The following is an 18,019-nucleotide window of genomic DNA, read 5'->3' on the forward strand; positions in this document are numbered from 1 at the left end:
TAATATATATGCAAGGTTCTCCATGTCTTTTCATTGCTTCATAGTAAATTTTTTTCAAGGTTAAGTTATATTCTATTGTCTAGATACACTATAGATTACTTATCCATTCCCTGAAATCTTAACAATACTGGATCTTCTTCCACTCAGATTTTGATTTCTTTCATCAGAGTTTTGTAGTTTTCCTCAATAGCTCTTACATATACATAATTAAATTTATATGTATAATGTCTTTTTCCTGTATTTTTTCTTTTCTTTTGGTACTAATGTAAGTAGTGTTATATTTTGAATATCAATGTCCTATTATATATAGGAAAATAAGTGGCTTTTGTATATTAACCTTGTTTTCTTCAACACTGCTATAATACTAGATTTTAGAAAAGGTAAAAAAGCAATTCATCAAAGTCTTGAAAAAATGATTGAAGTATATATGCAAACACATGAAATTATAATGGACTTACTCAAGCCTCAAACCTTATACAAAATTTAACTTAATGTGTTATATACTTAAGTGCAAAACACAAAACTATAAAGAATCATGGACTTCACAAAGAGTTCTTAAACACCATAAGCATATTCCACAAAAGGAAATACTGTAAATTAGTCTTCATCAGCAGGACCTACTCTTGCACTATGAAAAAACATTAAAAGCATAAAAAGATAAGCTATAGACAGGGATAAAATATTTGCAAATCACATATCAAACAAAAGTCCAGCATTTAGAATATATAAAGAACTCTTAAAGTTCAGTAGTAAAAGACTAAAGAATCTAATTAGCAAATGAGACAAAAGACATGAAGAAAAAGGATATACAGATGGCAGATGAAAAGATGTTCAACACCATATGCCATTAAGGAAATGCAAATTAAAATCACCATGAGATATTACTACATACCTATCAGAATGGCTAAAATAAACAGCCATAAATAAACACCATCAAACTTGGTTAGGATATAGAAAAGTGGAATCACCCATAAGTTGTTGGTGGGAATATAAATTGGTACAAGAATCTAGAAAACAGATTGTCAGTTTCTTTACCAGCTATACTTTGGGGGCTGGGTATGGATCACAATGTGAAAATGCTTACTTATCATGTGTGAGGCCTGGGATCAGTCTCAGCAATGAAAAGGAGAAACTAGCTGGTGCTAGTGTGGCTCATACCTGTAAGTTACCCCCGAGGCTGAGATCTGAGTATTGTAGTTCAAAGCCAGCCTGGGGCTGGGGATATAGCCCAGTGGCAAGAGCGCCTGCCTCGGATACACGAGGCCCTAGGTTCGATCCCCCAGCACCACATATACAGAAAACGGCCAGAAGCGGCGCTGTGGCTCAAGTGGCAGAGTGCTAGCCTTGAGCGGGAAGAAGCCAGGGACAGTGCTCAGGCCCAGGACTGGCCAAAAAAAAAAAAAAAAAAAACAAAAAAAGCCAGCCTGGACAGGAAAGTCCATGAGACTCTTATCTCCAATTAACCTGTAGAAAAACTGGAAGTGACACTGTGGCTCACAGTGGTTGAGTACTAGCCTTAAGCAAAAAGGGCTCAGGGACAGTGCCCAGGCCCTAAGTTCAAGACCCATGACCAATTAGCTAGAGAGAGAAAGAGAGACAGAGAGGGAGAGAGAGAGAGAGAGAGAGAGAGAGAGAGAGAGAGAGAGAGAGAGAGAGAGAGAGAGAAACTAAGCATACAACTACTGCTAACCCAAACTGTACAGTAAGATCTTGTCTCAAAAAAGAGAAAAAATTAAAATTTAAGACAGGGCTCACTATGTAGCCTATCCTGCCTAGAACTCATGGTTCTTCTGCCTCAGTCTCTCAAGCGCTAAAGTTCTAGGTCTATACCAACACACTAGAATCTATTTAACAAAAATTTAAAAATAAAAACATCAAAAAAGTCATCTCATGGGCTGGCAATGTGGCTTAGTAGTAGAGTGCTTGCCTAACATGCATGAAACCCTGGGTTTGATTCCTCAGTACCTCATAAACAGAAAAAGCCAGAAGTGCTGTGGGCTCAAGTGGTAGAGTGCTAGCCATGAGCAAAAGAAGCTCAGGAACAGCACCCACGCCCTGAGTTCAAGCTTCAGGACTGGCCAAAAAGCAAAAGCAAAAACCAGTTATCTCAAAAGTATATGTATTAGGGATGGAGATGGATCTCAGTGAAAGAGATCATGTATGTTAATCAGTTTGTAGTAACTACAATGAAATACCTGATAAAACAACTTAAAAGAGGAAAGACTTATTTTGGCTCATGGATTCAGAGGTTTCAGTCTATAGTCATTTGGTTGTGTTACTTCTGGGTCCATGTGTGGTAAAGCAAAACATTATTGTGGGAAGGCATGGGAGAGGAAAGCTCTTCATCTCATGGTGACTGGGAAGCAGAGATAGACAAGAAGAAGAAAGAGACAAGATAGACTGCAAAAACCACATGCCCAGCAATCTACTTCTTCAAAGCAGGCTCCTTCTCCTACTGGCAACTAAATAGCATATTGGTTACTTTTCTCCCTTGTTGCTGGGCCTATGGTGAAGCTGAACACCATGGTGGTAGGGACATGGAGAAGAGGCAGTTCATTTTATGACAGAAAGCAGAGAGCAAGGAAGAGACTGCACACTAGGTATAACCTCCAAATATATACCTCCTAGAACCTACTTCCCACTCCAGGTAGCCCTCAAGCTTCTACAATTTCTACAACCTCTCAAAATAGTACTACCAGCTCGAAACCACGAGTTCAATACATGAACCTATGGAAGCTCATACTTTAGCATGTAGATTTAGTTAGAGGTCTGTGTTCCAATTACTTCTCAACAGTACCACCAGATAGGGACTAAGCCTTAAATATGGGAGTATTTTGGGGAGGACAGTTCATATCCAAATCATAACAGCATGCTTAGCATCCAACATATAAACATTTTTTGGGGACACATTGTATTGAAACCATAACAAGCCCCTGAGCCCCAAAAGCTCTATCTTCTTCATGATACAAAATGTACTGAGTTCATCTCTGAGAGTTTCTGAAGTTTCCACTATTGGTCAAAAGTCTAAGATCAAAGTTTTCATTGAGACTCAAGGAAAACTCTTCACTGACAGCCCTTACAAAATAAAATTTAAAAAAAAACAAGTTATACAATGGTATATGATAAACATTCCCAATCCAAAAGGCAGGAATAGGAGACTCGAGGAAGGATTGGAATAAAGAGTCAAAGTCGCAAGACAAACATTCAATCCTGTAGGTCTATGTCTAGCATTTGGGGCACGTAGTAGTGGGATATGAGACAAAGGGCTTGGATGGCCCCACACCCCTATGGCCTTGCTGGCCAAAGCAAAAAAACTAAGAGACAGTACCCAGGTCCTGAGTTCAAGCCCTAGTATGAGCACAGAAGAAGAGGAAGAAGAAAAAAAGCACAGATTCTACCTGAAAAACAACTTTTTTTTTTTTTTTGGCCAGTCCTGGGCCTTGGACTCAGGGCCTGAGCACTGTCCCTGGCTTCTTCCCGCTCAAGGCTAGCACTCTGCCTCTTGAGCCACAGCGCTGCTTCTGGCCGTTTTTTCTGTATATGTGGTGCTGGGGAATAGAACCTAGGGCCTCGTGTATCCAAGGCAGGCACTCTTGCCACTAGGCTATATCCCCAGCCCCTGAAAAACAACTTTTAAAAAAAGAGAAAAGGGGACTGGGAATATGGCCTAGTGGCAAGAGTGCTTGCCTCCTATACATGAAGCCCTGGGTTCAATTCCTCAGCACCACATATATATAGAAAAGGCCAGATGTGGCGCTGTGGCTCAAGTGGCAGAGTGCTAGCCTTGCGCAAAAAGAAGCCAGGGACAGTGCTCAGGCCCTGAGTCCAAGGCCCAGGACTGGCAAAAAAAAAAAAAGAGAGAGAGAGAGAAAAGGTCTGGAGGTATGTCTCATGTGGCAGAGCACTTGCCTAGAAAGCATAATGCTCTGAGTTCTAGTCCAGTATGACACATACACACAAAAAAGTAATTTGAACTATTTTTATTTTATCTCTGAAGTCTCTGTGACTTATAAAGTGTATGATTCTATTCTGCTAGAGTAGGAAGTTAATTATTATTGGGGCCTTCTAGTTCTAATCTCTATGTACTCTAGAATAACTCATGTATCCCTCTGTCTTGGAGAGGAGGCTTTGTTATTGTCCATTATAAATGAAATAGCTTGTGACACAAGTTAAAAAGATTTTGGAGTTAGTTGGGTAAATCAACCACAATTTATAAAACCATTTCTTTAAGAAAATAATACTTAAAGATAACACAAGAAATGTACATACTGCCCTACTATGTAACTGTACCCCTTTTGCACAACACCTTGTCAAAAAATTTTTGTTTAATAAATAAATAAATTTTAAAAAAAGAAAAAGAAATAATACTTAAACTAAATTTGGTATATAAAAGAATATTTTAAAAATATGGACACTCTGTTCAAATGAATTCTAAAATGTCTGCTCTGAAGAAAAGAAAGAAATAGGCCCTTAAAATATTGGACTGTGGCATGAAAGGAGCTATTGGTTTTAGAAAAAAAGTTAATGAATAATCTTTTGTGTCCAGTGCCAATTAGGTTTTATAACAGTGTCAGCCTTCAAAGAACAGGAAGTAGCAGAGAAGAATTCAAGAGAGAATTACCATCCAGGCTGGAAAAATAGCAGAGGGTAATCCTAGGAAAACAGTGCATATGTAAGAATTATTATTTCCTTTCCTACTGATTGAGTTGGAAAAAAGCAGGATGCTGAAAGATGTCAGGCGGCAACCAAAAGCTGAACTAAAATAGCAGAAACAGCCTGTATAAGAATCTTCAGTAGAGGAGTCACTAGCAGAATGTTGGCCTGTTATACAGGAAGTCCTGAGTTTGATCCTAGCATGAGATGGGAGAAGGCAGAAGATGGAGAGAGAGGGGGAAGGGAAAGGGAAAAGGAAAAAGGGAGAGAGGAAGGGAGAGAAAAAGAGAGCACAAGAGATGGTCTCTCAGCTTTTTATTACTATAAGCAAACAGACAAACAAACGCACACATTTTATATGCATAAAGTACATATATGTGTTTCTGTCTTTTTTGTTTGTTTGGAAGTGTTTTGTTTTCCTTTGTTGTTGTTTTTTTCTGTTTATGTAGTGCTAAGGAATCGAACCCAGGGCATCATGCATGCTAGACAAGCACTCTACCACTAAGCCACATTCCCAGCCCATTCTTGTTATTATTTTTTTTTTTTTGTTTTTTTTTTTTTTTTTTTGGCCAGTCCTGGGCCTTGGACTCAGGGCCTGATCACTGTCCCTGGCTTCTTCCCGCTCAAGGCTAGCACTCTGCCACTTGAGCCACAGCGCCGCTTCTGGCCGTTTTCTGTATATGTGGTGCTGGGGAATCGAACCTAGGGCCTCGTGTATCCGAGGCAGGCACTCTTGCCACTAGGCTATATCCCCAGCCCCTCTTGTTATTATTACTTGCTATATAGTTCAAGCTGGCTTTGAATTTAATCTACCTCAGTCTCCTAAGTGCAGGAATTTTTGTGCCACCACACCCAGTCTTCTTTGACTTTTATCATTAGAACAACCAACTGTCACTATTTCAAGGACATAGTACAAACTTCTATTAATTTCCTTATGGCTGACGTTTTTCAGTATTTTTGTTCCAGTTGTGTAGTTAGCTGTCCAACCTGGAAAGACTTCTCAATGTGTGCAATCATAGTAGGACCTTCTTATTAAAAAAGAAAATTTGCCAGATGCCAGTTGCTCAAACCAAAAACATAACTAACATACATACACACATACATACATACACATACATACATACACAAATACATACAAACCTACAGTTTTCAAGCCAGTATAGTAATCGTAAAGGGATAAATATAAATCAATGAAGTAGAGTAAGTTCTAGAAATATATGCACACAAGTCTAGCTAACTGATTTTTCACAAAGATTAAAAAGAAATTTAACAGGCAAAAATATTCTTTTCAAATGTAGAGTTGAACTAATTAAGTAAAACATTGAACATCCATAAGAAAAAAAAGAACCTCGACCTAAATCTCTTGTTTTGTTAAAATATTAATTCAATGGATCACAGACAAGGTAAAATGTAAAAATATAAAATGTATAGAAAAATACAGGGCAGGAAAGCTTTGTTATCTTGAACTAGGAAAAATTTTTAGACATGTCACCAAAAGCAAGATCCATAAAAGAAGAAACTGACAAGCTGGATTTTATTTTATTATTTTTTTTTTTTGTAATTTATTTATTAATTAAACAAAAAGTTTTTGACAAGGTGTTGTGCAAAAAGGGTACAGTTACATAGTAGGGCAGTGTGTACATTTCTTGTGATATCTTACACCCTGTTTTTCTTTCCCTTCCCTAGGTCAGGTAGATATATATACAATACACAACGTACCATGAACATATACAGTAGCCACGTGGCTTACGCCCAAGAAAATTCACCTAGGGCTTTAAATATAATGTCGACATTAGACAATATGTCGACAGTAGTCTTATATGAACGTACATACACATAGCTTTTGAGCTATTGTATTCCACTGAGAGGTCAATTTTTGACCTTTACATGTTGAGTAGTTGTTTGGTTTTAGTTACATAATGTTGGGTCACTGCCCCAATCCTGTGGGAAATACCATTTGACAAGCAGTTTTTGGTTTCACAGACCTGGTCTCTACTGTCTCTCCGTCACCCCATCTTAACAGTCATATATCAGGAAGATCATGCCCCTTTGTTTTCTGTGTTCTAGGCTTGTCTCGCTCAACATTATTTGTTCAAGTTCTGACCATTTCCCTGTGAATAACAATATTTCACCATTCCTAATCGCTTTGTAGTATTCCATTGTGTATAGGTACCATATTTTTTGGATCCATTCATCTGTGGAGGGGCATCTGGGTTGTTTCCATATTTTGGCTATTGTGAATTGTGCAGCGATAATGGATTTTATTGATGTTTAAAACTTTTATGTTACCTATGATACTATTAAAAGACTGAAAAAAAAGGTAACTGGGAGAAAATATTTGCAAAACCTCATATTCACCAAAGGACTAGTATCTTAAATATGCAATGAACTCTCAAAACTCAAAAGATAAAAACAATCCAATTTTAAAATAGGCATAATATCTGGTATTAGAAGTAGGAAATTGAAAGGGAATACCAAAATTGAGAGACACAGGGTAAAAAGACAAATGACTACAAAAGCAATACTTGCAAAACTGTTTGGTGTAAATCAACTGAACAACTCAAGGGGGGAAAGGGAAAGGGGGAGGGGAGAGGGGGGAATGAGGGAGGAGGTAACAAACAGTACAAGAAATGTATCCAATGCCTAACGTATGAAACTGTAACCTCTCTGTACATCAGTTTGACAATAAAAATTTTAAAAAAAGAAAGAAACCAAATAGTATCACAAGTACCATCTACAAAAAAAATAGGCATAATACTTGGATACTTCTCCAAAGAGAGTATATACATAAATAAGCAAGTAAGCACACAAAATAAGCAAATACACATATATAAGCAAATAAGCACATAAAAAGATGTTCAGCTGGTTGTTGATGCCTCTTATTTGTAATCCTAGCCACTCAACAGGCTGATCTATTGATCCTCATTTGAGACCAGGCCAGGCAGGAAAGTCTGTGAGACTCATTTCCAAGTAACCTGAGCAACAAAGCTCAGGGACAGTGACCAGGCCCTAAGTTCAAGTCTCATTCTCTGTGTCTCTAAGTTTCTGATTCTCTCTCTCCCTCCTCCCTTCTCTCTCTCTCTCTCTCTCTCTCTCTCTCACACACACACACACACACACACACACACACACACACACACAGAGTTTAACATCATTACCCCTTAAGAAAATGCAAATTAAAATGATGGTACAATATTACTATATACATATGATTATCAGAAAAAGGAAAAATAACAATTAATATAACAAGTACTGGTGAGGATGCAAAACAACAGGGACTTTCATGCATTGTTTGTGGGAATGCAAAAATACAGGTACTTTGGAAAAACATGACAGGTTGTTTTTTTTAACTTAAACATATACTTATCATATTACCTTGCAATCCCACTCCTAGGATTTCTCCCTAGAGAAACTGAAAGCTATATTAACACAAAACCCTGAATATTGATGCTTATAGAAGCTCTTTCACAGTTGATTCATCTAGAAACAAGTCTAAGACCCTTTAATAGTATAAACAATTTATGGTAAATTTATGTAATGAAATATTACTAAGCAATAAAGAAGAACAAACTGCAAATATGTGTCACAATTATAAAAAATACTACATGATTCACACTTGTAATTCTAGCTACTTAAGAGGCTGAGTTCTGAGGATAATAGTTTGAAGCCAGCCTGGACAGAAAAGTTCAGGGGATTCTTATCTCCAATTAACCAACAAAATGCCTGACTGAGGGTGTGGTTCATAAGGTAGAACTCCAGTAGAGAACAAAAGCAGGACAAAACTACAAATCCCTAAATCCAATCCCTAGTACCAGTATACACACACACACACACACACACACACACACACACACAACGCACAAATATTAAAGGCATTATATGTCGAGTAAAAGAAACCATCTATGAAGGTTACATACCATATAATCTCATTCATATGACATTCTGTGTGTATGTGTGTATATGCATGCACATGTATCTCATTACTCTGGCTTGACCTCAGGATCTTGAGTTCTTTGTTTTTTTCGCTCATGGATAGAACTCTACCACTTAAGCCACATTTCTTCCACTTTCAGGTTTTTGCTGGTTAACTGGAGATAAAAGTCTCTTGAATGTGTCTGCCTGGGCTGGCTTGGAACCTCAATCCTCAGATTTCAAGCTCTTGAGTAGTTAGTATTACAAGTGTGAGCCACCAACACTAGACTTCATATAACATTCTTTAATATACAAATACAGACAATAGTTTTATATAAATATAACCACGAGGGATCATATGAAGGAGCTGTTCAGAGTAATAGAAAATTTCTGTGTCTTCATTTTGGTACTAGTTACATGGGTTTAAAGGTGTGCTAAAATTCATATGACCATCCATAGAAAGGAAAAATTGATTTTACTGTGTGATATTTATTAGAATATCATATACTTTTTAAAGCTAAGGGGATAAAAGTCAGAAAGAAAAAGAATGAGCAAACAACACAGACAGATCTACCAATAAAGGAGGAAGAAAATGAAGGGTGTAATCTCTAGAAGTTGTGAACAAAATGAATCAAGAATGATAGTGATCAACTGTATCAAATAGTCAAGTAAGACAAGGACTAGAAAATAACTAAACTAGCAATGTAGAAGTTACTGGTCACACAAGTAAGGAACACATTGGATGAAACAGATATGAGAAAACAGGTGGACAAAAATTGGAATTAACAAGTATAGGAAACTCTTGAAGCTTACTACATAAGGTAGAAACAAAACTGAAGTTAAGAATTGTTATGGTTTGATGTCAAAGATTGAATACAGCCTCACTGAATTACACCCTCATCCATGAGAAGACTTTTTTGAAGCAAGAAATAAACTATATTTACATGCCAAGTGGAATATCCAATTGAGACTGAAAAGTTGATAATGTACCTCAAATTATTTAGTATATAATTTTTCAACACATGTTTGTTTATACCTATTTACATATATACTTAGCATACAATAACTATCAGCTCTGGAAACAGAAGCCACTATATATCACTCTGAACTCTGATATATATATGTAAAATATAAATATCTACATTTTCATACTTTATAGACAACACACACACACAGCTGCAGCAGCATATACATATTCTCATACTGACTCAGTTCCTCAGGGGCAACTATTTTGTCTTACACAGCTTTGTTGTCCTAATATTTAGGTAATATAAGTAAAAGTATCTGTGGAGTGGTTTATAATATGTAATAGAACATAATTTCAAAAGACTCCTTAACTCCATTGACCAGCTCTAGGATAAATCACTTTGCCTTCCCATGAATGTTCTTTACATTTATTTGTATTTCTCTGCCCAATGGGAATCTACCACATGACCACCCTCTGTTCTGCACCACACACATGGATGGCATTAACTATGAAATGATTTGAATTCTTCTATGTTTTCACTACGGACAATTGTAATTTTTTAAGAGCGTCTCAGTGCCACAAGCTCCAAAGTACTGGCATTACAGGTTTGAGCCAAAATACTCAGCCATATAGTTCTTTTACTATAAATGTCTTATGGTTCCTTAATGTTCCAATGTGCAAAAAGACATTTTCAGGATTACAAATGTCATCATCGTTAATAAAAGATGAATGTTATCACCTTTAAAAGGGGCAAAAATGCCTGAAAACCTAATTTTTTTTTTTTTTAGTGTTAGGGTTCAAATCCAATACCTCATGTATCCTAGGAAACCACACTAATAATGCACTATCTCTCAGCCCAAAATCTAATTTTTGGGGGGTGAGGGGGCATCCTAGGGCTTGAACTCATGTTGTTCTTGAGCTTTTTTTTCCCCTCAAGGCTAGAATTCTATCACTTAAGCCAAAGCTCCAATTCTGTTTTTTGGATTTGTTTGTTTGTTTGTAGTCTGTTGGAGATAAGAGTTTTGCAGACTTTCCTGCCCAGGCTGGCCTCAAACCATGATCCTCAGATCTCAGCCCTGAGTAGCCAGGATTACAGGTGTGAGCCAGTGATGCCTAGTCCAAATCTAAAATTTTTAAGTGGTAAATTCTAATTCAAAACATGGGTAAACTTCTATGTAGATACCTTTAGATGAAATATATTAATTGAAAAAGCAACTTTCCTATAAAAACCCTTCTAATTAACCACAAAGGGAGAGAGAGAGGGAGAGGGAGCGAGAGAGAATAGCAACTTGCCGGTTTCACTTGTAAATGTACAATTACCATCATAGGAAAGGTTTCTGCTTTGCAGAACTCCATTGTACATTCAAAAACAGTTCTAATAAAGGCCTCTAATTTGTTCCATTGTTAGTCAAGTGGTTTATACATGCAGGAAAGAGAAAAAGAAAATCAGCCATATATAATATAGAAAGAAAAAATTGGGGATAGGAAATCAAAACATCTTACTTTTCTCTTTTCTAAAAATCTCATCTTATTCCTCCCTTTTCTTATCTGCCTCCTTCCTCCCCAAAAAACAGGATCTTTGCCAAACCCCATAAAAACCCTTAGGCCCCTCTCAAGCATGCAAATGTAATTTTCTACCCAGACAACACATTCCCTTTTTAATGAACTTCAAAAACAATCTGTGAATGCCCACAGAAGAGAAAAGAGGAAAATTGCAATGAAAGAAAATACAAACAGAGAGATGTGGGGGAGGGTCAAGATGGGTATGGCAAGTCCAGAGTTTAAATAGACATAAAAGATAATGAAGGTGAAGGGATTGTAATCAAACAAAATGGTTTGCAGGCTGTCATTTCATACAAATTAGAGTCAAAGAAATATATGAATATTCACTTGAATAAAAATCATTTACTATAGGAGTGGTCCTTCAAGTGAAAGGATCCCGTCAGGGTCCAATGTGGCTGTTATTCTTTGTTTCATTTTGCAACTTAGAAAGATTATGTATAGCTGAAAAAGAAAAAAAGTAATGCTACATATGTACAAACCCCTAAAGCCATCAAGAGCAGGAGCAAGTTTCTTCATGATATAACCAAATACTATGACATAATTAGACATTCAAAGAGTGTTAATAAATGACAAGAGACACTTCAGTCAGTCACATGACTCAGGATCTCTCCAGATGCACATTATGATTCAGATTTGAACAGTAAACAGAGTAGGCCACAGGGTAGGGTGGGAGGACTTGAAGAAAAATATAATGCAGGAAAGGTCATCAAAATGAAAACTGTCTTTTTTCCACACAATTTAAAGAGAAGTTTTATTGAAAAAAAATAGCTATAAACCAATTTAGGCTGAAATAATTACAACATTTTACAACTGAACCTCTTAATGATGAATAGAATTCTTCTCCCTGCTTAAGGATCAAATTGGTTGGGCTCTACACTTGTCTGGCACCATGCTGTGGGCTATTTCCTTTAATATATAACCAATCAAAGAAGTATTCAGGCTTTTGTAAGATCCAAAGCTTTGTAACTGCATATTCTAGAGCATCATGAAGTTTCTCTGAAAAGGAGCAAAACTGTATACCATGATAGACTCCCTTGGGTAGTTAACATTCAGTATCCCCTCATGTTCCAAAGACAGACACTGAACTCTTTTAAAATCCACAAATACAATTCTTTTTCATATAGCACTTTCCCTATGTTTATACCAATGCTTTTTCTCCCTTTAATTTACACCAACACAGAGTAAGATCATTGCTGCTTAAAGAGACATATACATTCTGTAAAAATCTCTTCAAATTACATAGTTGTTACAAATACAGTAAAATAATTTGTAAGTGCTAACTGGAAACGAATACCTTAGCAGGCATTTTGTGTATATGTGACCTTCCAGGGACTTGAACTCTAGGCTTGGGCACTGTCCCTGAGCTCTTTTGCTCAAGGGTAGTAATCTACCACTTGTACAACAGATCCACTTCTTGCTGTTTGCTGGTTAACTGGAGATATGAGTCTCACAGACTTTCTTGCCAGGGCTGGCTTTAAACTGTGATCCTCAGATCTCAGTCTCCCTAGTAGCTAGACGTGAGCCATCAGCACTCAACTTCAGCAGGATTAGTGATAAGAGTTATCAACTGAATATACAATTTACCATAAGTCTTTATGAAATGACAATACTCTTAAGGCATAAACATTACCATAGTTAAATTTATAATTTATAGATAATAGTAATCTTACATATTGGCACACATGTTACATTGCATGGTAGTTACTGAGATTGAAGACATAGCCTTTAAAACCATTTTATTTTTAAAAATTACTTTATTGCTTTTTAGAGGTGATATACAGCTGGTTTACATTTACATACATCTGGTAATAAGTACATTTCCTTCCTTTTGCTTAGTATTGTCTGTTCCCTCATTATCTCCCATTCCTTTCCTCCCATCTCCACTTATGAGTTGCATAGTTCACTTTTATCAATGTCCAGTGCAGCCAGTGAGCACTGCTACTGTACTGTTTCACCCCTTTCCACTGATTCTGTATTCTCCCCTCCTTACCTGATATGCGCACATGAATACAATGTATATAAGGTAAAGAATACAGAGTTGTCAGAAAAAATTAAGAAAAAAATTAAGAAAAAGTCCTTTGTTTCCATATTTTTGGAGTTTGTTTCAATATATATATTCTTTTATATACATATGAAGAAGCCCTTGGGTATTACTACTGGGTGATTTTTCTCCTAAGACTCTCCCCTCTTTTGGTCTCACTGTATGTGAGTATCTAGAATCCTGTATAATTTGTCATGTCCGATTGCATTTTAAATCTAACTTCCATGTATCAAGGAGAACATGCGCCATTTGTCTCTCTGATCTTGGTTTATCTCTCTTAACATGATTTGTTCTAGTTCCATCCATTTCCCTGCAAATGCCATTATTTTATCCTTTCTAATAGCTGTGTAAAATTCCATTGTATATAGGTACCACATTTTTTGATGCATTCATCTATTGTGAGGCATCTGGGTTGTTTCCATATCTTGGCTATTGTAAACAGTGCAGCAATGAACATGGAAGCGCAGGTGTCCTTGTCATATCCTGGCTCATGATGCCTAGTGGTATCATAGGGAAAGTCTGTTTAGTTTTTTGAGGAACCTCCAGACTGCTTTCCAGAGTGGTTGTATTAGTTTACATTCCCACCAGAAGTAAAGTAGTGTTCCTTTTCCCCCACATCCCCACCAGCATTTGTTGTCAGAGCTTAAAATCATTTTAAGGCTGGGGATATAGCTTAATAGAAGAGTGTTGATGGCCCTAGGTTCAATTCCTACAACCACAAAGTAAATAAAAAATAAGAACCTTCCTAACATTCCCAAATATCAGAATTAATTTTAAAAGGCTAACAAAGATATAAGGGGGAAAGACCAAAGAAACATAATAGAGTGAGTAATTAAAACATAAAAATTGGTGGCGCAAGCCTGTAATCTTAGCTACTCAGGAGGCTGAGATCTGAAGGTCATGGTTCAAAACCAGCCTGGGCAGGAAAGTCCATGAAACTGTTCTCTCCATTTAATCAACAACAACAAACCTGGAGGGGCTAGGAATGTGGCTTAGTGGTATAGTGTTTGCCTAGCATGTATGAAGCTCTGGGTTTGATTCCTCAGTACCAGATAAACAGAAAAAGTCAGAAGTGGTACTGTGGTTCCAGTTGTAGAGTGTTAGCCTTGAGCACAGAGGCTCAGGGACAGAGCCCAGTCCCTGAGTTCAAATCCCAGGACCAGTACACACACACACACACACACACACGTGTGTGCACGCATGCGGGCGCCAGCATTTAGACCAGCCATGTAAGTAGGGCTGGGAATGCGGCTTAGTGGTAGAGTGCTTGCCTAGCATGCATGAAGCCCTAGGTTCGATTCCTCAGTACCACATAAACAGAAGAAGCTGGAGGTGGCGCTGTGGCTCAATTGGTACAGTGTTAGCCTTGAGCACAGAGAGGCTTAAGGACAATGCCCGGGCCCTGAGTTCAAGCCCCAGGACCAGCAAAAAATGATTATGTAAGTAACACCAATGAATGGAATTGGGCATAATTCACTTATTGAAAGAAAAAGACTTAAATAGCTAAGAAGTAAAATTTAACATCTGTATATGAGTTACAATTTAAAAAGAGACTTGGAAAGGCTAAAAAAATGAATATACATACTAGACAAATGGTTATAGTAAGAAAGGGATCCTGATATCAGACAAAGTAGAGTTAGGCCAAAATCACTAAATAAAACAGAAGAATTATTATTAAGTAGTTGTACAGGGGGCTGGGAATAGGGTCTAGTGGCAAAGTGCTCGCCTTGTATACATGAAGCCCTGGGTTTGATGCCTCAGAACCACATATATAGAAAAAAGCCAGAAGTGGAACTGTGGCTCAAGAGGTAGCCTTGAGCAAAAAGAAGCCAGGGACAGTGCTCAGGCCCTGAGTCCACGCCCCGGGACTGGCAACGAAAACAAAACAAATCAACAAAAAGGATAAGGATAACAATGGACTTTTTAATAAATGGTGATAAGGGGGCTGGGAATATGGCCTAGTGGCAAGAGTGCTTGCCTCCTACATATGAAGTTCTCGGTTCGATTCCCCAGCACCACATATATGGAAAACAGCCAGAAGGGGCGCTATGGCTCAGGTGGCAGAGTGCTAGCCTTGAGCGGGAAGAAGCCAGGGACGGTGCTCAGGCCCTGAGTCCAAGGCCCAGGACTGGCCAAAAAATAAAAAGATTAAAAAAAAAATTGGGCTGGGGATATAGCCTAGTGGCAAGAGTGCCTGCCTCGGATACACGAGGCCCTAGGTTCGATTCCCCAGCACCACATATACAGAAAATGGCCAGAAGTGGCACTGTGGCTCAAGTGGCAGAGTGCTAGCCTTGAGCGGGAAGAAGCCAGGGACAGTGCTCAGGCCCTGAGTCCAAGGCCCAGGACTGGCCAAAAAACAACAACAAAAAAAAACAAACAAAAAAAATGGTGATAAGGAAACTGAGTATTAAGAACAAATGACAAATATACTTTTCATATAATGCACAGGAATAAACCACAAAAGCCCAAGATCTCAATTTAAAAATATGAAACTAAGTACTAAAAGAAAATATTACATTTTCTCTGTAACCTGGATATAGGGACAGGCTTTCTAGCTATGATTCAAACTACAGATGAAGCAAAAGACAAAAGAAGCCAAGGTCTTGTGACTCACTCCTGTAGCCCTAGCTACTGAAGAAGCTGAGATGTGAAAGACTATTGAATCCATCCAGCCTATACGAATCCATCTCCAAGATAATCAGGAAATAAGTCAATCTGGGGGCTATTCAAGTGGTAGAGTACAAGGTAACCAAGCAAGCAAGCAAAACCCTGGTTCAAACCCCAGTACCAGAAATCAAGAGGAAAAAAAAGTGAAAGGTCCTTTATAAAACGGATGGAATTCAACATCTTTCCTACTGCACCCTACCCTCAATCACTGAGACACATGTTTTCCTTCTCCATCTTGGTAAGTGGTCAGAGGTTTGACAACCATCTTTGTCTCCCATGGCTGCATCACCAGCCATCCTCTGTATCTAATCAATCACCAACTGATGTCCACTACTTCTTATATATGCTTATAATCAAACCACCTTTTCAAGGATACCACTAACCCATATCAACATTATTCTCTTTTATTTTTTAATGGACTGCTTCTTGAGTTTGTGTATTGCCCTTGCACAAGGACCATACTAATTTTCTCTATATTTTTCCAATTTTAGTATATGTACTAAAATGTTTCCCATTTTAGTATATGTGGAGTCAACATTATTTCCTAGAAGCTATAGTTGTCAAAACCCATTCTCCTTTCTTCCAGTGTTATCAGAGTTGTAGTTCCATCTACAAACTGCAGTTAGCATTTTAATTTACTGACGACTCTGACCAGTTCCCTTTCATATGACCCTAGCCAAACTCTCTAACATACTAGATTTCTTTTGCTCTTAAACAGATCACTCTCAATCACTAGAACTTCAAACATAATATTCTGTACTTGTTATGCTTTCCTCTGTACCTCTTAACCTGGCTAACTCTTACTCAAACTTTATGTCTCAGATTAAACATTACTTACTCTATCTTGACTCTACACTGTTTCCCAGAATAGGTAAGAGCCAGTACTCACAATCTAAGTGAGCATAATATAGAGTTGCATTTCCTATGTGAAAAATACTAAAAGAGCTTTTTTTTTTTTTTTTTTTTTTGGCCAGTCCTGGGCCTTGGATTCAGGGCCTGAGCACCATCCCTGGCTTCTTCCCGCTCAAGGCTAGCACTCTGCCACTTGAGCCACAGCGCCCCTTCTGGCCGTTTTCCATATATGTGGTGCTGGGGAATCGAACTGAGAGCTTCATGTGTAGGAGGCAAGCACTCTTGCCACTAGGCCATGTTCCCATCCCTAAAAGAGCTTTTTTTTAAAAAAAAAAATCTGAGTTACAGGAAAGGTAATACCTAAAGGATGTCAGTTTTAAAGGATGTTTAAAAAAAAACATTTTAAAAGGTTTTACAGGAGACAGTGAGGCCTCTCTGTTTGTCTCTCTCTCTTATATACACATATACATACAGTCACATAGTGAACAAAGAAAGTGAGCAAAGTATCATGTATGCATGTATTGATGATGCAATGCATGAGAAAAGCTTCAAGGAGGGGGACAGGAAAAGGAGGGAAGTCCAAACACAAGTAATTTAGTAAGATAGTAGAACAAAGTACAAGGGTGTTGAGAGATACTATTTGGTATTTGGCAAAGGTAGTCTGCAAACCATTTGCTTAAAATCATCTGGTATTAATTTAAACATACCTTAAATCATGTTGATTTGTAGGCTTACTTCCAGATTTAACCAATCAGAATCTCTGAAGTTGTGGGGCTACCTTACCTATTTGAGCAATGTCCAAGAAATCTTGTATTAGTTTGAGAACTGTAGATGGTGTTTTTTTAATAGAAGGAAATGACTTTGGTCCTAAAAAGAGTTCCTTAGTTTTAGTATCTATGTAAACATGAAGGAAAAAGTTCCTGTTTAGTGAATAGGATTTAGTAAAATTCTCTAATACTCAACAGATACAACAAGCAAGGAAGATTCACTGGCCTAAGTAAACAAGGCAACCCAAGGAAGAAGCACAATACAATATGAAGTTTTTTCTTAACAAATGAAAGAAAAAACTTAATCTTTGGGAGATTCTCATAGAAAGACATTGATGGCTGGCTCTTCATAGAGAAAAAGACCCAATTACTTACAACTCATCAGTGGCAGAAGGGGTCTTTAAAAAGAACAGACTGGCTAGGCACTGGTGACTCATCCTGTAAGCCTAGCTACTCAGGAGGCTGAGACCTGAGGATCGTGGTTCAAAGTTAACCCAGGCAGGAAGTCTATAAGGCTCTTATCTCCAATTACATTATTTTTTTTTTGCCAGTCCTGGGGCTTGAACTCAGGGTATGCCACTGTCCTTGAACTTC

General features: G+C 37.8%; 1 protein-coding gene and 1 non-coding gene across 2 annotated transcripts in view; both read right to left on the reverse strand.

The window, feature by feature from the left end:
• Positions 1–18,019, reverse strand: part of Zswim5 (zinc finger SWIM-type containing 5) — a 111,655-nt gene that overhangs the window by 58,769 nt on the left and 34,867 nt on the right. The gene's annotated exons all lie outside the window — the stretch shown is intronic.
• On the reverse strand, positions 16,215–16,318 carry LOC125355772. The gene has a single exon (XR_007211707.1). It is a non-coding gene; the product is annotated as a U6 spliceosomal RNA (small nuclear RNA).

This window comes from Perognathus longimembris, chromosome 7 (genome assembly GCF_023159225.1).
Source record: "Perognathus longimembris pacificus isolate PPM17 chromosome 7, ASM2315922v1, whole genome shotgun sequence".
NCBI lineage: Eukaryota > Metazoa > Chordata > Mammalia > Rodentia > Heteromyidae > Perognathus > Perognathus longimembris.